The following is a 21,781-nucleotide window of genomic DNA, read 5'->3' as shown; positions in this document are numbered from 1 at the left end:
AGTGTGCTGCTCCCTGGCTTCAGGTTCCTCCTCCAGTGAACTGAGGCTCTGATTTAAACTGTTATGTGAGTCAACCTTTTAGGCAGAGCACTGAAAAACTAGGTAACTGTGTTCCAGTTATAAAGCCGGGTAACTTGATGTTGGATCTGGCCTTGCGAAATGCCATTTCAAAGTAATGCCCCTGTAAACCAACCAAGGTTTGTTGTTGGAACTGCTGGAGCGAGTTGAGGGGAGGCCATGAGGGCTGGAGGCTCTCCTCTATGAGGAAAGGCTGAGAGAGTTGGGGTGGTTCAGCCCAGACAAGAGAAGGGTCCAGGGAGTTCTGAGAGCTCCTTCCAGTGCCTAAAGTGTTGCAACTGGAAGTGCTGTCCCTGCTTGTCCAACCTCCCTGGCTTTGCTCGGTGCCAGCAGCAGCACACAGCTCCTCCCAGCTCTGAAGGCAGGCAGACAAAACCAGGCAGGCTCACAAGAGGTGCAGCAGACAGCCTATGTTATAAATCAAAAGAAATTCAACTGTTCTGTCAGACAGGATCCTACTCCAGCTAATGATGCTTCATTTATGTTCTGGAAAAGAGATGGGGCTCTGATAGGTCTAATTAGAAGAAAAGGAAATGTAATTTCTATGTCCCTCTTTCACTGTATTTCTGCACAGTTGTTTTCAGGGCGGTTTCCAGGTAACTCCTGAAATCATAAGAGAATTGTTGGAGGCTGAGTACGTGTACTCATTCATTATTCGTTGTTTATGTAGCACCGGGGGCTTGTACTGCCCTATACTACGCAAATATGATTAGAAGATATATGGTGGGAAGAGATGAAGTCATATCCCCCACAAAACATAAATAAGCTGAAAATTTGTCCTTCCTGTGAGTACAGATCTTATCTTTCATATCTTTCCAGAGGCAGAGTTTCGTTATAAAAATGCAGTTCTTATTGAAGAACAGTATCTAAGGCCAACTTAGTAAAGTAAACTTTCTCAGTATTATGGAGTCTTGCACTTCCAGCTCCAATTCAACATCCCCTGCCTGCCTTGTTTGGAAAATCCGTAATGGAAATTATTTTACCAAGTGAAATGGAAAGGAAAGCATCTGAATAATATAACACTCATAATAAAAATGCACTGAAGTGTTCTGACAAGACCTTTAAAGGCACAAATACTGTTAGGTTGGGAAGGCCATTAATGTGGCACAGAGTCACAAACATCTTGTAGGCTTCTGTTTCTTCTCTAGGCTTTCCATTATCTGAGCATATTTTCAATTCTAAATTGGAATTTTAAAAACTCCCAACACTTCAGTTTTGGTTTTACAATTGCTTTCCTTTCTCAGTCTTCTCTGAATGTTTTGTTACTTCAATGACAATTCCCGTAGAGCTTCTCACTTAGAAAGTCCTATCAAAATATATTTTAAAAAAATTTAATAGAGATTTATTCCTGGAGAATATTTCCTGCCCATGGAAGTGGATGAGCTTTAAGGTCCCTTCCAGCTCAAATCATTTGGTGACTTACAGCCTTTTTTTTTCAGCTATCAGTGCAATCAACGTGTCCATGGTGGGCAGTCAGGAAACTGTACCTGTGGTTGTCTTGTTCAGCTGCCTTTAATTAGGAATTCTCCTGATAAAATCCTGCACTGAGGCCTTCATTTCAGTCATGGTAGGAGATGTAGCTACTCATGTATTTTCTGTCTAGTTGCAATTGTCCTGTATTTCCCTTGTGCGTCACAATTAAAACTAACACTATTTAGAGTGCAGTAATGTCTCTGTGGGTCACTTTACAACTGCCTGCTCATGTTTTGAAATACCTCTATTGGAATGAAAATCGGCACGACTGTATTCTGCTTTACTTCTATAATTAAACTCCAGATATTAAGTAGCATTTATTGACTAAATCGAATTTTACCTCTCTATTTTCCTGTGGCCCACAACAGCAACCTTAGAATTTGCGCTGGATATTAAGCAAAGAATGCATTTTTTTGTGTGTTCTCATATAACAAACGATGTAAAGCTGTAGCTCTTTTCTGTGCCGTTATTAACAATATTTTTGTATATTTGAAATGATAGTGAATGGTAGGTTTAATAAAATTGAGGTCTGGAAACTTCTCTTCATTCTGAATTAGCTAAGGCAAAAATATAAACCTGCTTTTAAAACCATTTAGAAATGTTAAAAGCAATTATTAGAGACTTAACTTCACCTACTTTTAGACAAAATGATGACTAGCAGATTAAAAACACCTAAAATGTTTAATAATGTAAATGTTACAAATTAAGCCTCGTATGTGGCATAAATAGTTTTTTTAGTAGCTTTTTAAATTCATAAACATGGATGAAGGTGTGTAAGACCACAGAAGACATAACTAGGACTCCATCCCATTAAAACCTATTTTTAATGTCTTTTTTAACTACTGATAGGTATAATAATAGTTTGTAGAATATGAAAAGATTTCAAAAGTCTACATCCACACTAAGAAAGCTGAAAAATGTTTTTCTGCTGCACATGATCCTAATTATCTTTTCAAAGTGGAACAGAGTGAAATTATTTCACTGCTTCTTATCAATAAATGCTAAAATAAATGTATTTTTGAAATTCCAGAGACCACTAATATAAGAATTCACTGAAGCCTGAAAAACAAGACTAAAATTGAATCTTCAGGAATTTTCAGAAGGAAAATGAAGTTCTGCCTACTGGAACATCCTAGTTTGGGTATGTGGAATGCACACGATTAGGGATGGCCCTGTCAGATGTCCTGCCAGTGAAGAGAATTAGCACTGAGGAGGTATGTGCCATTTATCTCACCCTTTCACACCAGAGTCAGCCTTTCATATTTTTTATTAGTTCTCACATTTCAAGCTATGGGAAGTTTAAAATCTGGAACAAATACATTCAAAGCATTTCGTGTAACAACTCAAGATCCACTAAGAGGAATTAACATGGAGAGTGTTAGCACTTAAGCAGGAAAGAAGGGAAGGATATCATAGGAGGGAAATCAGAAACAAATATGCTTGCTGATCTTCCCTGGATACATTGTGTTCTCAGAAGAATCCATTATTTGAATTTATTAGCAGAGTTTCCTAGAATCTTTCAACAGACTAAATTCAGGTAAAATACTCTTTTTCCTTTAAAAAATAATTTGTAATTATTGACATATTTTTATTTTGGTGAGAGTGTGCTGCCAGCACACTCGTTATCTTCTCCCCAGTGAGTGATTTTGCCAGCATGTGCCTTTTTATACCGTTTACTTGCAAGCAAAATACTTTTCAGCTTTGCTCTTGGGCTCCTCAAGTTTTTGTTAGCCATGGAATATCACGGGACAAATTCAACTGTGCTGGGTCCATCAGTAAATATTCAGCTTTCAAGTAATTGTTGAATCCATTCTTTGGGTCAGCTCTTTTGCCTAATCTCTGTTTGAGGCTTTTATGCTACCATTCCCTGGAGAGTGACAGGAAGTCATATGGGATTTATTGGCATCAGCCAGCTGCTGCTGTCCGCTGCTAATGCTGTGATCTGCCAGGTACAGTAATTTATTGAATTGTCATGCTTTCTGGATTTTGAGGGGCTGTCCATAAACATAAAAGTCAAATCTTACAATTTCTTAACTGTTTGGTTATTGGACCTTTTAGTAAGGGCGTGCGATGCCTCTGTGAGACAAGCAGAGCTCTCAAACGAGAGAAGCTGTGGAGGTCTGAGTTCATACTAAGTATAGCCAGATGTACTGGTGACTGCCAGGAGTGTGCTGACACTACATCCAGGAGTTTGCACAAATATCTTGCTAAAAATGTAAGCTATAATCTTGGATGTATTTCTCCCTATCAAACAATATAAAACATCTGTGTTGGATAAATCACAGGCTGTTACTGACAGAGCTGTGTGAACTGAACATTGATTCTTTCAAGTGGTTTCTGAATTGCTGCAGGACTTTTTGTGCTAAAGGTATAATATTCCACACTAAGAAGTACGATATGCTGCACGTAAAAAATAAAATTTGTTACAAAATGTATGTGCATGTATTTATACCTACAGTGTTAATGGTTTATAACAAGCATGTGAGAAACTACCGAAGATAACCAAAGCCACACAAGCTAAGAATGAATGCTGAGATGTCTGCCCCACTTTGTAATGATGCCTTTTTACAGTCTTTTGGGCAATGCTACCCAAAAAAGGGGGGTACTCTGTGTATTTTTACATGGCACAGCAGTGCAGTTTTCCCAGTGGGTTAATGAGCTTGCAGTGTGAATTCTGTGGTGTCTGAGGGGGCACAGCTCTGGGACATCAAAGGCTTTTGTTGCCTGACATGGGGAGAGAGCTAGAAAGAGATCAAGATAAAAGAATGATGAACGGGTAGGTGCTCAAAGTTTGCCAAAGCAAAGAGAAATCCAGTTGGTTGTTTCTTGTGTTAAAAAAGGACCATTCAGTAAAAATGGTACATTAAGAACTCCCCAGCTTATTTGTCAGCAGAAATCCCATTAAGCCAAACAAACTGCTCTTGAAAGCTCTGTGCACAGGATCAGAGGTCTCAAGATACAAGAGTTTATATTAAATGTATTAAAAATATGAAAGATTTTCTTTTATGGATTGTTGCAGTGTTCAAAAGCCACCAATTAAAAATTAATACTATTGAAAAGAAAAAGATATTTGGATCAAAGTGTTCCCTGCTGGATCATGCTTTTTAATAGCCTGAGAAAACTGTGCTTATCTGCACAAAATCAAATGAGATGTGAACTTTTAAACTCTATAAAGTGAGGGTGTTCTGAGGCTCACTCTATGAGTTTGGGATCTGGGAGACCTGGATCAGTTATTTGCTCTGACTCCCTACAAACCCAGGCTGTGTTTTTGTGGCCTGCAGAGAGCCAGGTTTACTCACTTGGTGCTTGGTTACTGTGATTGCTGTAAGTAAACTCCAGGTACCGCATGCTCTCCAGTCATGCACTTCTGGGAACTGTGGCATTCCCAGTCTGGAAGTGGTTTATGTCTGGCAGGTTTGTAGCTCAGGAAGACGGAACTCTGTTCCATCTCCAGTAGAGTTCGTACACAGACACTTGGCTTCTCTGTTTGTCTTGCTCTCCACATATAGCTTTTAAGGATAACTATCCTTTCCCACTGCTGAATTTTACAGAGAAGCACATTAGTTGGGAAGTAAAAAGGAAAGGAAATAATAAACCTTCATTTATTAATTTGCTAAAACACATCCAAGGAGATTATGCAAAACATACATGCATTTCTGAAAGCTTAAGGGCTTTTTAATTAATCTCATCTGTTTGCAAAAGAGAACTAATTTATTATTTAGTATTTTTGTGAAACATCTCTATTTAGTGATGTTACAAGCGTAAAGCATAGGAGAATGCTCTGTCCATTTAAGGACACCAGTTTGGAAAGAGGTTTTAAAACACTTCTGTGGTTTTTTTCAGCTCAGTGATATTTAAGGTAAGAACCTACAAGGCACAGAAAAGCAGGTACATATACCACAGGGAAATTTCTAATTTTGCTGATGTCAGTGGTAATGCTGCTGACTTCAGTGGGAGCAGGTATTTGTTCTAAAAGCATCTGTAGCACGCCAGCTTCATGCAAGTGAGGTATCATAGTGAACTCAATACCAGTTTTAGATTTACCTGTAAGAAATACTTGGATTTTGCTTACGGGAGCTGGCCTATAGCAGCCACTCCTGAGTACCAGGGGCCATGGCTTCCCTGTGTTTTCTAGCAGCAAGCAGTCCGATTGAAGCTAAAATTGCTGCTAACAAGTGGGAACACTTCAAAATGGATCCAGGACAGAAACACTATTTGTCAATCCTGTTTTTCAAATAAGAGAAGTCATACCTTAAAAGAATATTTTACCAGGTGATGCAGTGATTTTTCTTTGAAGGAAATGCTGCCACTTTGCTGTCACTCACCCACAAGTTAGTAGCAAGTTTGAGTGTCAAAACTCAATCTGAGAAATTTAATTGCTCTTTCTGTACAACCCTTTTTCTTCTCCTATGTCTTCCAGCAGGAAGTCCCAGCTCTGAACCCAAAGTATTCGTTAGAGGTTCTGCCTTTTCCCTATGTTGATGATTTATAGGTAACATCTCATGTAAATCCGTAGTTCTGGACAGAGAATGAGACCGTATGGAAGAAAATACTTTTGTTGTATTCTGGTTTGCTGATGCATGTTTTGATCTGTTTCTCTTGGCTTTCAGCTTTATCTTTACTCTCACAAATGTCAGTTCCATTAATCTTTCCCCAACAAGTGCATTGAGAGAAGGCTTTTTCATCATGGCCTGCCTGTTTCAACCAGTATGATTAGGTCAGTAACAACTCACCTACAATTTACACTAGGCACCTGTCTCGTGCTGGAAGCGCTCTTTGAGAGCACTCTGAGGGCTGGCAGTGCTCTTGGGTAAGAAATACACTCCAAAGTCCATAAAGAGATGTTATTTTCACTGGTGTAGATCTCGTCTTACTGTCGAGTGTTGCAGAAAATACCAGACATTCACCCACCAAATTCAGGCTGGAGTAAACCCTGTGTTCCTACTGCAAGTTGTCACGAACTGTATGCTGCAGTTGATTCCCAGTTACCAAGATCTGAGAGGTCAGTGTGTTCAGTATTTGTTGCAGAGACACAATCCTGTACAGATAATGAGCAAGAGCTATGCCAGTGAATACCGTTCCCACAGTTAGGATATTGTCAGTGGCTCTATCAGATAGGTAAGGCCTGCTCACCAATCCTTGAAAACATTTTTGAGAGACACCTGTCCAGAAAAGGTGAAGATGCTTTCCCATTTCTTTGTGGATTCATGTTGTAGGTGGATTTATGGTTATTTTTGTGTGCATGTGGGAGGTTTCAGTTGAGATAAAATTTGTGGGATGATCTTGTGGTACGTGTAACATTGCCTTTTCTAATTAAAAAGAAGACCTGCAGTCCTCACTCACCTGAGCGTTCCCTTTCATTGGTGCTTGTGTGTGGACAGAGAAGCTCCACATGTTGGAAATAAAAAAGAGTTACCTCTATAAAATCAAGGTTCAAAACTTTGCTTCCCAGTCTTTTAGGCACGAAAGCAGAAACTTTCCTCAAGTAGTTAGATCAAGGTGAATAAAAGCTGCCTTTGAAAGCATCGCCGTGGAGAATTCTCCAGCTTAGCTGCCTATGGAGTAGTTACTATTAAAAAAAATTATTTATCAACGATATTGCACGGTAGTAATTGGGACAACAGCGATTTTCCAGCCCACTCTTGGGAAAAAGAAGCAAAGTTTGTAGGTGAAAATACCAGTAAGCCTTAGTTTTAGCAAGCAGCATGAAGTCATCATGCTTACAGTACGCTTTTTTTTTTTAAGCTCAAGCTGAATCATACATAATTGACTGACTGCAGTGTATAGAAGGTGTTTTCATGTCTGTGTAACATTTTATTGGATATAATATGAAGAAGTTTTCAAACTGAAAACATCAGAAAACTCGAGAAATAATCAGAAATATAAAAGCAGAGCTGAAAAGAACAAAGTTCACGAGATTTTGTAAGTTTTTTCTAGGAAGTTACTACCTGTAAAGTGCTGTTAGTGTAAGTGCAGCAATGTTTTATTGCAGTCTGCAAGAAAGGCTAAATGTGGTACTGGGGAAATGAATTCTTCAATACCGTTTCAGACATGACGGCTGATTCTTTTTGTTTTCGTGTGCTAAAGGTAGGTCTTTGAGACGTACTCATTTCAGCTGTAATGCAAGGCTTTACAGCTGGGATACCTATTTTTCAGCAAAGTCTGTCTCTAGCCTCACCTTCTGGCTCAAAGAAATGCTACTGCATGGTTTTCTATCCAAGAGATTCAAACACTTTGCAAGGCTTCAAAATGATACAATAACCAAAGGGAATATTCCAACAGTTAATTTCAGCAGTTTTGAAACCTACAAGGGCTTCATGCCAATGGCATAAATCATTTGCTGATATAAATTGATAAAACTCCATTAAAACTGAATGATTCATGGATATACCAAAAATTAATTCAATCCAATGTAAATTCTCCTTGTGCTAAAAAAATCTCAATTTTAACTTCTAAGTTCTAATGACCGTTGAGAGAACTACAGCTGGCGTTTATTGTATTTCTGATAAATTACTCTTCTCAACTATATACAAGTGCTGATGTGTTTTGCTTAGGCTAATATTTCATCAGCTGTCAAAGTGACCAGAGTTCCTGTATGAAATTTTAGTAGTAAGTAAACCAAGCTGTGGCTTCTGATATTGTCCCAAACTTTATTAGACTTAACTCCTGAATGCTTGCCATTGGTTTGCAGATGTAAAATCATGACTTGGTTGTTAACTTCATGTTTGCATGTGGCAGTGGTTATTCTACCCAAAACCCACTGAAATAATGTGAAGGATCTGTTAAACTGGCAGAGCAAAGAAATGTATATTGCTTCAAAATTTAACTGCAGGAGGAGAACCAGCATTGCAGAATCTCAGTGACGTGGGGCACAACTGGTTGGATGCTGTTGAAATTTGTTGAAACGAAAACTAAGGCAAAGGGAATGGAATAAGGAAAAGGGTTTTTGCAATCAGAAGGTTTTGAATTTATCAGAAAAAATATTTGTGGTCTTCAGCACAAAAGATAACGTGGGATGTTTATTTTATTATTTGATTAAGTCCTAGTCTTGAAATGTTAGGTAGTGCTAAAAAACAGTTTGCAGTGGTTTCATACAAGCTGAAAATTTTCAAATTACTCAGTAAGTGCCTGGGAGTTTGGCTTGTAACAGTTTGAGATTTCCAACTTTATGTACACACGAGAAGTGGAAAAACCAATATTTCTGAAATGTTCAGAGATCACAAAATTATTTCTCTTCCTACTCTAATGAGGTATATAAAACCCAGCAATCATCTGTGTGGGATCTCTCCACACAGAGATCTCATCCCATCCCCAGGAGAGATGATGGAGTTGAGCTCTCAACCTTTCCAGAAATGAACTAAGGAATATTTTTTAAATCTGTTGGCTGCCTGGGGTTGAATCTGTTCCTACTAGATAGAAACAAGTAAAAGTGCACGTTGGAAATGAGAGGAGGCAAATACGGAAGGAGTAAGATGTGCAAACACTGGATGTCTGGCAACAAAGCCTCCAGCATATTAGAAGTAACGGAAACTTTGCTACACGAACAAATAACAAGTGATAAACAGCATTATGTTGATTTAGAATATAGGAAAATTAGGCTGGAGGCTTAAATTTAATTAGTGGCTGAACTATTGAATTGTATGAGAGTTGGATGATTTATTGGGATTTCAATTTCAGTTCCTTCTCTCACCATTTAGATGGTTACTGAGGAAGAATTTTTTCTTAATGTGTTTTCCTGCAGAGTGACAAGTACAAGGAGTCTTGAGCTCAGTGTAGGATTTCTAGGGACCCTTGAGGCCCATGGAAAACAAGACAAACAACTATAAGATTTCCATTTCTGTCAAGTTGCTTTTTTTCTGCAGTTTCACCTTTGGTTCCTAAATATTTCAGCCTGTCTCTTCCTGAAGCCCCTGGTAATCTTAGTTTGCTTGGAAGCTCCTGAGCGAAGGCCATTCAGCTGCTTTTGTATCTGATGAAATTGAGAGTTTAAAAAATATCTATACCAAAGTAAAACATAAGTGTAATATTTATATGCATTTGTATTTATAGAGAGAGTGACTCTTTTTAAACACTTTTACAGCCAAAACCGATGGGAGCTGGAACTTGAAATACGGCTTGGAAATTGCTCTCACCAAGAAGAAAGGCGTTTGAGTTCTCTGGAGAAAATTAGTTTTCATTGGATTGAGTTACGAGCGTTCCAAATTGAGTATTGAGAACGCTCTGGGTTTTGCAGGAGCTTTTCAAAGGGGCTCATAAATTGAGCAGATAAGGATGTCTGGTGCAAAGAGCTCCTTAAAGGAACTCTTGACTCAGGAAAAGTTTCATTGCTCCAGCAGTTCTGGCACTGAGGTGCAAGTCAATGAATGGAGAGCATTTAATTTAGTCGTGGTCAAGTTTTAAGCTGACAGCCACCTGCTAACTCACTCTTTAACATGAATTTTCCCCTCTGTTGGAGTACATTTAATAGAAACTGTTAACTAATGGGGTTTTCAGCTCAATTTGCTTCTTTAATCCATCTTAATCCTTAAAAAAACCGTGAGATATTGCAGGTACATGGGCACTGCCCTTGAAATCTCTGCTTTCCATCTCTGTGGGAGCATTTGAGGTTTTTCAGCCTCTGTTCTCTTTTGCTGGAGGTCAGAAGCGTGCTGTAGGAGCCCAGAGGGAAGCTTTTGCCTGTGTTGCAGGATGGCTGCCTCTGAGGGCAGGAGCCTGGGTTCTGACCCTGCCATCCCTAGGGAACAGGCAAAAAAAACTCCTCTCAGCTCTCTTAGACTTGAAGCTTCCTTTCTGGTACTCTGTCCCTAAAAGCTTTCCTTGGCAAACACAGGGGTTTTCTTTCAAAGGGAAAGCTTGGAATGAGGAGAGATTTGAAGTTAAATCCACACAAGGACAGGCCAGAAACTGCTAATCCCAAGGGTGTAGGGAAAAACCCCAACCTTCTCAGCTTCCTCTCCACAGATAAACATCAATCAGAGCTTTTCCTAGACTGAACCCTTTTTTCCCTTTGTTTCCCACCACAGAAACCAATCTTTAATTATTTTATAAATGACAAGAAAAACTTACACTGACAGCTGTCAGTTCTTCCTGAACTATAGACATGGAAAATTTCTTTTTTCTCCACATCAGCTGTTTTGTCACTTCTTCAGCTTGAAATCTGATAAAAACACACCCCAGGATACAGTGAACACAGCCAGGCTAGAATCAGTTTATCTCTGTACATACTGCTTTTTCTTCTTTGAACTTTCATTTAAAAGCATTAAGTGAAATCCTGGTCTTAATACAGTCACAGGTTAAAATTCTTTAATGATGTGAAAAGAATTAGTTATCTGCCATATTAGCAATCGAAGTCAGGATTATTCATGGCAGTAATGAAACAACATCAATTACCTTCTCATTAAATCATAGTAATGAGTTACTATTTGGTGTAAATAATTGAGCAGTGTTGATTATTAGCCACTGTGATTTCTTGTCTTAAAAAGGAAAAGCAATTCTGTGTTACAAGTAGGAAAGAAAAAATTCTAAGCAAAAGAGGGATGTTTTGATTCTTTTTTCCCTGGATTTCAAGGGATCCAAATAGAAAGACTTTTTTTTGACAAGTAGGTATTCTGTTATTCTAGAAGGTTCACAGGAACAACAAACTTTAACAAGTACCACCTTGAATTTGACAAATCTTTCATGAATGTCATTATCATCTGCCAATTTCTGTAGTAGTCAAATACACCCACCTTCAGCACCTTCTGTTCTACATAAACTTATTCTGTCTGATGAAGGCAGAATGCCTTCAATCAAAAGAGATCTTCTGATTTTTTCAAAGGCAGAATGCAACTCAAAAGAGAAATGAATACATTCTGATTTTTAACTCCTAAATAAATTTCTGTTTAAATTAGTAAATAGAGAAGTATAGGATAAACAATAGGAAGCATTTGTTTAAGTATTGAGAGAAAAGAGCCAGTAAAGAGTCTGCTAGAAAATAGAGAGGCTGTCTGCTAAATAAAAGTGGCTGGAGTACCAGAGTGCTTTGAATTATAAAAACCATTAATAAATGGTTTCACATTCATTACATATGGCAACTGAAGTGTGGATGTGGACCTATGGGGTGGAGACTACACCTAAGTCCCATTTTTTGGGCCAAGATGCTTCACTTTCCTCTTTCACTCAACACCAGTGCTTTGTTTATTTAGTGTGATTGGGTTATTTGGTAGTAACTCGTGGAAATGCAGCTCATTTCAAGGGCAGCAAGGAATGGTGCAACAATTAATGCCCAACTTGCAGTCAGGTTTGCTGTTTTAATTTTAGTATCTGCTCCCTTACTTTGGTATTCTTTCAAATGCTCCAAAAACAGACTTTAAAGACCACTGGAATTTGCAGATGCTTTTTAGCCTTTTTTGCCTTCAATTGCTCACTTCCTCACAAATAGCTCAGTACCAGTCTCTTTGGAGGGTTGGGTTGTTTCTCTTTGTACTTCTCCAGTCTCAGGGATATTCTTGTTCTTTAGAATCACAGAATATTCTTTACTGCAGTGTGTTTATCACAAATGTGAATCTGCTGCCTTCAGCTCAGACACATTTGGTGAGTAAAGTGCAAACAGAGAAATATGTACTATTAGAAAAATAATGCTGCGGGTTTGAGGTGTGAAAATTACCAGGAAAGTGTCATATTTTGCCTGCTGAGTCCTCTTTGGAGCGAAATAGCAAGAAAACCCACAAGCCAAAAATCAGGGTTGCATTTTTGCACAGGTATCAGCTTAACAAGATGTTGCTGCTGATGCTATAAACAACCAACAGTGCAGGAGGTCTCCTGCTCAAGAAATGTGAGTTCCTGGCCAGCTGCGGTCCCTGATAAAGCAAACTGTTTCATGGTTGTTACTTACATAGTTGTTGGAGAACCACAGGATTCTCAGTCTACCTTGTTATTCTGTAGCTACATTTTTCTCTTGCTTTTCAGCCCATTGCTGCAGTTCCTTGTGGGACTGATTCATTTCTCCTGGCCAGTTCATAACTCCCTGTGCCCAAGGATTGGTGGGTGAACAAATGAGCTTTCTGCATAAGGCTGCCTCATAAGGAGTTTTCTGGTTTCCCCCTTTGTCATCTGAAGAGTCTGTCGTTAAGGTATTTCACTTGTTAGGAACCATTTATAATAATTATAATAATGAGCTCTTTGTGCTCTCTTTTACACCAGCGCAGCCAAAAAAAAAACCCGCTCAGAAAAAAAAAGATTAAATATGTTTTTAAAAAACAGTTGAGAAGGAAGATGTTGATAGTGAACCAAAACCTACACCTGAGGCTTTTGGGCTAGGTGGCTGTCGTGCTCCTTCAGAACTCCCATGCAGAGAAGGGCGGAGGATGTGGTGTGAGAGAGGCAAGAGGGATCAAACTTCACCTTCCTCTGTTCCAAGAACAGCAATACTGAACCAAACTGGCTGAAACCGGAGAGGAAAATGGTTGAGAACAGAGCTGTAGGTGCTGGAACCCCAGGTGCCCGTGAGTGCCTGCAGAGGCTTCTGAGCATGAGAGCTCCTGCCAAAGGCCTGAATCCAGAGAAGGAGAAGCAGTGGCCTCTGTTGCATAACGTTTCAGGTGTGCTGAACCCAGCCACGCAGTGTGGGAATTAGCAGACACTTGCAAATTTATTTATGAACTGCAGAGCAAACAAATTAGCTTTGTCCGTCAGCTACCTTCTATAATGCCAAACAAATCCATGGACAGCTTTTTTGCCTTTTTTTTTCTTTCCTAGAAAAGGTTTTTATTCTGTTTTCTTTCTGATTGGTATTCCTATGTCATCTTTAACATCAGGGGGTTTTGTGGATTTATCAAAGAAAGGAAATGACACACTTACCCTCAGTTTTTTATACAGCCTTGCTTGTTTATTTGCCCTTGTGTAAAATCAATAGTCCTTCTATGCTGCTTATGCCAGATACATATAGGATGCTTGCTGCTAGAGCTCTTTTGCTCCTTTTTTTTTCTCTATCCCCTTTTTAAAACTTAAAGTCATTCTCAATAAAAACAGCTCTGCTTATCAAATTACATTTTGGGTTTGTAGCACAGTGTTCCGGGTGGTAAAAAGGAGGCAAGATTGACTGGTCTGATTATTTTCCATATAAATAAGTATTATATTGCTGGTTGTTTTTTACTCTTGTTGTTCTGTTAGAGTCCAGACTAGCTGTCATGTATCTCAGTGGAGGTAATCCCTTTCAAAGTACAGCAACAGACTTCACAAATTAGCTTTGAGAGTCCTCTACACGTTTCTGGGATCGGCAAACACTTTTACAAATAAAAGAACTCTCTTGCTATATTTTTTCTTCTTTTTATGTCCTTTGGGCATCTGCCCAGCATTTCAGTTCATACCTTAAAATAAAAATACTAAAATGCACACGATTCTATCCCACAACAACTTTTGTTCATTGCACAGAAAGAATGAAACTTCAGCCTTTATTTGTTGTGCTTCTGGTACTGACATGAATACATGAATGGGTTCCAAGGTTTTTAGGGGTCATTCTGTGACCTGTGATACTCAGTCGGCTGTGGAGCAGATGTTCACCCAGACCTTCAGGCTTAACCATCTCATCACCTCCTGATGATGTAAAAATCCTCCTCTCCTACCTAGGATATTCTGATTTTATTAAATAACCATACAAGTCAACTCACATGGTATCCATTATTCTTATTAACTTCAAACCCACTTCTTTCTTCATTAGCTGGGTTTGTATTAATTCATACCTCAATCTTGTCACTTCATTTATTAAGTCCTCCATCATCTGCACACCACATTCTGTTCCTGAGCAAACATCACAGCCATTTTGCAAGCAGTCCAGGTCTGACAGTGATCTTTCAAAAGGCATCATTAATATTGCTTAGTTATTTATTCACCACTCAGAAAGGTGCCACCCTGTATATGAGGAAGCTTCAAAACTATCCCAGTTATATTCTTCCTTTTAAGCACAGGATCTCACCTGAATGTACTACCTCAGCCTGCATTAGTAGAGGTGTTGAGCGTGAGTGGAAAATGGAAGGTTTAGATGGAATTAGAGGTTTTCAATGGCAGAAGTGTCTTGGATATTCTAAACTGATGTCTTGCTTAATTTAGTATAAATGTTGTCCAGTGGTTCCTGCCCTACTGCTTTCTACGGGGTGAGGAAGTGAGCAGTCATCCACTGCTGGATTTTAAATGCTTATGGTATACTTTTACATCTAGCACTTAAATTCCATTTTCTCTTATTTCTGTTTTTTGTATATATGAGATGTAAGGCCATTTCTTCAGGTGCAGATAAATGCAGGAAGCAGGTGTTCTAAAAGTAGAAAAGCATTAGATGTGACTTCACATGTTTAATACCAACTGCATAACAGCAGGGAGTTATGCTGCAGGGTGATAGGGATCTGTGCAAACCAAGGGTGCTTTGCAGAAAAACTATGTGAATGTTTGTCTTCTTGAAGGAAATGAAATTGAGTTTCAGTTTCTCTATCTTTCAAGGTGGTATTGCGCTGGGTTTGGAGTTTTTTGTCTTGTTGCGAACAGGGTAAAATGAAATATGATTAATTAATACTATAATTTTTGTCCAGAACCTTGCATATTAATATAATAGAATGAACTAAATTCAGGAGGAAGCTGTGAAGTTGCAGTGAATTTTCCTCCACCTCCATCTGAATGGCTTGGACTGACATCTAGATAGCAATCTTTGCTGCATCCCAGCTTGGAGAATTTCTTGGTGTCTTTCCCACAGAATGTGACACACATTGAAACAATCCCTGTGTATTTCTGGTACTTCCAGGTCCGTTGAGGTTTTTTCGTACTAACACTGCTCTACGCTACCTTGAGGCAAATATGCAAAGCAGGACTTTGAAATGTAGACATTAGGAACAGTTCAGTTAGGTAAAAATTGCTCATGGGAGCAATTGAGTAGACTGGGAAATTCATCCATTAATAGTAAAAAAAACTTTGAAGGAACAAAAACTGAGAACCACCATGACATTTTTCTAACCTGTGACAAATCTAATAATTGCTTCAGCAAAAAGTTACTTTGAACGTATCTCCAAATGAACAGAAAGAGTTCTATATAGAAGATTAAACTGGAAGAGTAGGCACACAGTTATGGCAAGGCTGCATTGCCCAGCCCGAATTAATTTACCCAGAGCGCTTCCTGGGGAGGCTCTTCCTGAGCGTTTGCAGCTGGGGCAGGACCTTCAGGGACTCATTCCCAGGTCCTGTGGCTTCTAAAGCAAAATACTCAAGACACCTGATCTGACACATATTTAAATCAAGGAGGAGGTTTCCATATGAAGCGTATCAAATCCCATCTGATTTATATTAAATGCTTTTTTGGCATGCTTTCTCATTTTATCCAAAAGCCGTTTCTGGGTGATGGCCAGACAGGAAAGCAGGTTCTGTAGAACACTGATTAAAGATGAGGGCATCAGGCAGAGGCTTCACCTTGGGCAAATGCATTCAAGCACAATTCTGAATAAATCAGTTTCGGGGGCAATGGGGAAAAGAAAGCTTCATGTACAGAGGTCCTGTATCAGCTGCAAGACATCCTTAAACTACACAGACCCTTATTCATGGTTAGGGCAAAATAACTCTGAGGTTTAATATACCATTACTGCTACCACATGACCTTAAAACATATGTATGGTCTGGTGGAGTCAATGACACTCTGCTGCTCGTCTCTCTGCATCCTCAGCATGGCAGGGTTTGTATATAAAAGAAGTGAGGGAGTGCACCGATACCAAATTCTGTCACGTGGTAGCAATGTTATTAGGGGTGAAAGCCATCAGAGGCTGCAAGACTGGCACAAGAAATAAGGCTTTCCTTGACTGAGGCTTTCCTAGGGTCTTTGTTTCTCCTCCTTTATAGCTGCAGGACGTAGATCATAAAACACTTTAGGAGCTGGCTATCTAAATTTTGGAGCTGTGCAAAACCAGAGTTTCTTTCAGGGGAACTTTTAGAAATTTTGAAGTCTGGTCCTACTGTGGAGCGGAACAAAATGCTAGCATTTCAGAATTCTTTATGAAGAAAAAATGTTTCGTGTTTTAAACACAAAATCGCTTCATTTTTGCTGTGACGTGTTTAACTACTGTTCTGCGTTCTCCTGAAACAAAAGAAGATAAAATGCATTCTCACAGATTTGACTTTAATAGATTAGCATATTCAGGTAAAACATGCTTCCAGTGCTGTTTTTCCAACAAGCTGTACAAACTGACATTTCCTTTTCAGATGGTTTCACCCTCCCAGATGACGTTACGTGTATCTAAGCATGAATGAACTTTTATACATCACAACACTTTTCTTGTCGTGGGCTTGGGGCACAGGTTTCCCAGGGGGAGGTCAGAGTCAGTTTTCCCTGGTGAAGGCCTGGCAAGTTTGCGAAGCTGGGTTTTCCAAAGAGGTCAGAACCTCATCCCAGAGGGAGGCTGGTTATCCTACAGGGTGTCAGACCAAAGAGCCATGGAAAGACTGCAGTGGCCTTGGACCACATGTGTGGAAGTGTGACATCTGTGTCTGCATTTCTTGATGGGGTTCCAGGCCAGTTCTGACCGGTCTTTGTGTGAATTCCAGCCCAAGGCACCCAGCAGCAGAGGGGCTCATTTGGCTCCCAGCCTTTTCTTTCTCTGATTCTTGCACAGAGCAATGTGTATCTTTGGCTCTGGTCTCTGTTCCCCTTAGACCAGGCATTGGCCAGCTGGAAGCACAAGGAGAAACTATAATAGAACTCAACTAGCAGGATTTTATGTTGTTATTAAACAGCTGTCCAAATACCATGTCAGAGTTGCTTAGAAGAATTCTTTCTCCCAGGTTTTAATGTACATTTCTCAAGCAAGATGATAATCTCACATCTTTATTTAAGGCCAGATTTATTTTGAAATAGTTTAATTCTTTATACTTAAGAAGGATTTGCATGGCTGTAAATGGCAAGTGAATTTGGGTCATTGTGTGGCTTGTGATGCTTTGTTTGGTAAATATTGGCACAGAAGTTCTGATTCCTGTTAAAAATTTACTTCATATCACTGCAAAATGTTAATTGTCCTTTACAATGGGTTTTTTTGAGAAGTGTTTTCTCAAGCATTTGTACAATTCCAGTTTTGTATTGATGTGCTGTAAAAGAAAAAAGTTCAAGGTTTTGCATTTGATCAAGTTATTGATTAAAAATTCCCTATCTATTTTCCCTCTTGGAAGACACAAAAAAAAGAACAGTAGGTCAGACTGTAGTCACAGCTTGGGTGTATTAAGCATAACATTAAGCATAACTTCACCTTTTCAACTTCTTTCTAAAAAATACTGAAGAAATTAGGGACCGATGCCAAAAATAGACGAGCAGAAAATCCGTACCAGGACAGGTGGATTAATTGTAAATGGTAAGCTGGGGCTTAAAAGTCCCTAGTCAAATGAATTGTACTTAGAGTTTCACACACACAGTTACCTTTAAACAGGGAAGCTAAAAGCAGGAATGTGAAATTCCAAATGGTGAAGAATAGTGCCAAAACTTTACCCACCAGTTACCCACAGATCTGCATCAGTGACTCCTCCTCAGTCTGAACTTCCCCCCTTCTCTGATTATTTGTCATTGCCACTATCAGAGAAAATGAAAGAGAGAAGTGCAGTCTGGCAGGGAGGCATTTGGATTTTTTGCCACCTGGACTAAGTCTCTCTTCTGACTATAATAATCTATTTTTGTTCCAAGAAGGGAGTGGTCACAAAACAGAGAAAAGGCCAAAACCACCACAGATGGACACAGGAACCCAAGGGTAGCTGGGGTTACAAATACACATGTAGTTCTCAGAGATATCCTTAACAGGAGCTGGCTAGGTTGGTTACCCTCCAAAAGTTGCACCCAGAATGAAATCTGTGGGTATCAGAGCTCTTTTCAGTATGCTGAATTTTGCCAGATAGGTTTCACCTTGGTGACTGCTTGGAAAGCAAACAAATAAATATCCCCCATTAGGAATGGGCAATCTGGCATAAACGTTTAGTGTTGTGATGTGTGGCAGCCACTAAAATTAGCTGCACAGCTTGGGGAAAGTAGACTTCTAGAGCAAAATCTTTTTTAAACTAAAAGGAAAATCTAACATGTATTTTTAGCGGGTAGAGAAGCACTTTCTGCAAGGTCTGCTCTTCCCCACTTTGCTATTCTGTGTGTATTTTTGTCAAGTTTTTATACTTTGGTGTTTGCCAGGAGTAGAAACATTATCTAGAGTCTGTGCTAGTATAAATAATTGAGTTCTATGAACTGCTGCCTTTTACACCCACAGAGAATCTGGTCCATTTTTTGAAGATACATATGGGCACATTAAAGTGACTAATCTCTAAAGAATGTTCTGTACAGCCGTTGCCCACCCTTCCACTGCTGGGCTGCACATTTGCACTTTTAAGCCTGGCTTCCAGTTTATTTTTGGAATAATAAATAAATAAACTGAATGTGCAAATTCATTCTATCTTCCTGCCCTATTCCAGCTGCAAAGATTTTGCTTTTTGCTTACCCCTTTTTGAGTTATGATTTAATTGTTGGGATTTTTTTTTTTTTAAATGCATATCCTTTTGGCTATCCGGTTCCCAGCTGCAAATTCCCAACATCATATTCAGCATTTTCACCATATGTTTAAAATAAAGAGCCATCCTTTCCCACCCCTTTGGAGAACAGATCACTCCCTACTCCACCAATAAGACAGCGGGGAAGGACTTGCTAGATTTCGCCAGGCACGGAGGGGAAAAGGCAGCGCTCACAAAGATTCTCCTGTTTCTTCCCTCCAGCAGTCCTTCCTCATTGCAGCTGAGCATGGTAGGGAGCTATTCCCACAGGGCCCTGCTTTCAACAGAGTCAAAATTTACATTCTGCTAGCCCCTCTCCTTCCCACATGTGCACACAGAACGGAGATTATTTTATCTCTTGAATCTTGCAATACAGACATTAGCAACTTGTCTGAACAAGTACAAAGAGGACATTTCTTGGCATGAAGTGCTTTTCCACGTTGAAAAAGTGAAAAATCGCTGCATTTACTTACAGCTTCCCTCTCCCTTCAGCATATGGACACTAGTCAAAGAGCTGGAGTCAAAAATCCCATTTTGAAGGTACTGAGAGCGCTGAGGGATGGCTGATGTCAGTGGGAGAGGTGGTTAATGGCTGCCTGGTAAGCAAAGACTCCCATGTCGAGGACGGCCAAACGGCTGGCTCTGCTCCCACCCTCATTGGTCAGAGCTCCACCAGCTCTGTGTTTTGTACTCCTGAGAGCCACAGGATAGCAGGACTTCAGGAGTCATGGATGACAGTGGCCCCAGGCACCCAAACCTTCCTCTTGCAGAATCCTTGGCCAGGATGGTCAGCCAGATCACAATCTATCCATGGGCCGCAAAGCTTCAGCAGCCCCTTTGATTTACTTTCTGCTATTCCCAGGAATTTAGATTATCTGGTCAGCGCCATGCCTTGCATGGGAACTCCTCCCTTAGCAGGAGAGCCTCAGGCTGGCCCCTGGCATATGCAGCAAATTTGCGATGATCTGCGGAGTCCTGGTTTTGCATGCCAAAATCACAGGATCTTTGCATCCCACAAGCATTGCAGCAGGCACCTCAGGCTTTTAGGCACTGTGTGCTTAATGCTTTTGCAGCCCTTGATTAAGTGAAAGAAATTTCATCCTTCACCTTTGAAAAGATCTATCCCACTTTTCTTTCAGAATATGTCCGTTGGCTGCCGACGAATTCCAGACGTAGCAACTCTGATCCTGAATCAGAGACGCCCCTGCTGAATTGCTGTCAAGAGCCACCTGCAGCACTTGCTGTCTTGACATTTCTTGCACTCTTGGCAAGCTTTGTTTCTTTCCCAGCTGCAGCTAGGACGATGAAAAAGAATTCTTTGTGTCCGTGCCGAAGTCCGTAACTCTGGAGCAGAGCCAAGTATTCCCCAGGGTTCCAGACTAGTGACACATTGCATGAACTGTCACAGTTGCGATCCACAGAGATATTTCATTTAAAATTGGATTGTTGTCAAAGGTTCTCTTGGAAAGGCCACACACCTTTGGAAGTCCCTTCCCAGTGCTGGGCAACAGCTGGCCAGATTTATGGACTGTCTATCGATTTTTTTATTCCTCAGGTACAGCTTGTGAAGAGCAGAGATGAGCTGAGATTCTGGGAACACTTTTAAAAGTACAGAGCCTTCAACTACACTTGGGGCAATGCTGTAGGTGACTCACTGGCAGTGTCTGTGTGAGGCAGATTTTCAGGAGCTTGTCAAAGGTATCTGTAAGGGGGAACAGGCTTTATTTGCAGCTATAAAGAAATAATGGACTTATCAGCAGGACACCAGTATATTTACTTCACAGTAAGTAATATCTGGAAAAAGCTAATCTTCACATGCCATAAAGCAGGAAAGAGCTATAGCTTATTTATAACACACACTCTTCTGCAGAGCTAAAAGATCTATTATTGAAATAGCATTTCCTAGGTTTTGTGAAATGAGGGCTTAAAAATTATTTCAGCAAGTAAAAATGCTTAAGGCAGTCTTTCTGTAGCAGGAACAATTCTTCCAAGTCTTTGTGGTTATATCAAGGGGTCATCTGGACCAAGAATTAGTACCTCATAAAATAGTAATTAACAACAAAAGGAGGGCAGATGTGGATTGTTTTGAGCAAAGATACCTGTTACACCTCTCCAACCTCTCTGCCGTCTCAAATTATGACAGAGCAAATTCAGCCGTGGTGTAAAATCAGTGATTTCCATGAGGCTGAATTAGGATTTGAAGTGAGGAGAGTAGAAGTGATCCATTGCTCTTTCTCAGCTAAAAGAAACTGAGAACTGATATTTATATCAAAAATATGGCAATAGTTTTCTGGGTTTCAAATGTATTTACTTAACAACTGTAATTCCTAAAGCTCTTCATCCAGTCTGATGTTTTTCTAGGGAACAGTATGCTATTCCTCTTCTCCTGTTAAACAGGATACACCAATTAGGGTCTACAGCATGGTAAAGCAGGGAAAATTCACTATGAGTTGAGAATCTGGCCCAAAGTGTGCTGAAGAGATCTAAGGGTGTCCCAGACAGCTAGGATACTGCAGTAGGAATGTGTAGTTAGGTGGAAAGGTGTAACTGCATCTTTACAGCCAAATATAAAGTTGTCTGAGTCAGTCAGCTCCTCTGGAAGAGTTAACCAGCCACATGTGGTTCTGGTAAGAACACAGATGTTGCCTCTATAATCTGTAATCTATATGTGGGGTGTTTTTCTGAAAGTAATGCAGCAGCAAAATGTGGA

The 21,781-nt window shown here is 39.8% G+C and overlaps 1 long non-coding RNA gene across 1 annotated transcript in view; it reads left to right on the top strand.

The window, feature by feature from the left end:
* LOC109146226 overlaps nt 1-21,781 on the top strand; it is a 59,399-nt gene that overhangs the window by 15,183 nt on the left and 22,435 nt on the right. The window contains exons 2-3 of the long non-coding RNA XR_002048153.2: nt 1,518-1,645; nt 2,582-2,765. This is a non-coding gene — a long non-coding RNA (uncharacterized LOC109146226). The remainder of the gene's footprint in view (nt 1-1,517; nt 1,646-2,581; nt 2,766-21,781) is intronic.

Source organism: Corvus cornix, chromosome 4, assembly GCF_000738735.6.
Source record: "Corvus cornix cornix isolate S_Up_H32 chromosome 4, ASM73873v5, whole genome shotgun sequence".
NCBI lineage: Eukaryota > Metazoa > Chordata > Aves > Passeriformes > Corvidae > Corvus > Corvus cornix.
Note: the sequence above shows the minus strand (reverse complement) of the source record. Positions and strands in the feature narration are given on the sequence as shown.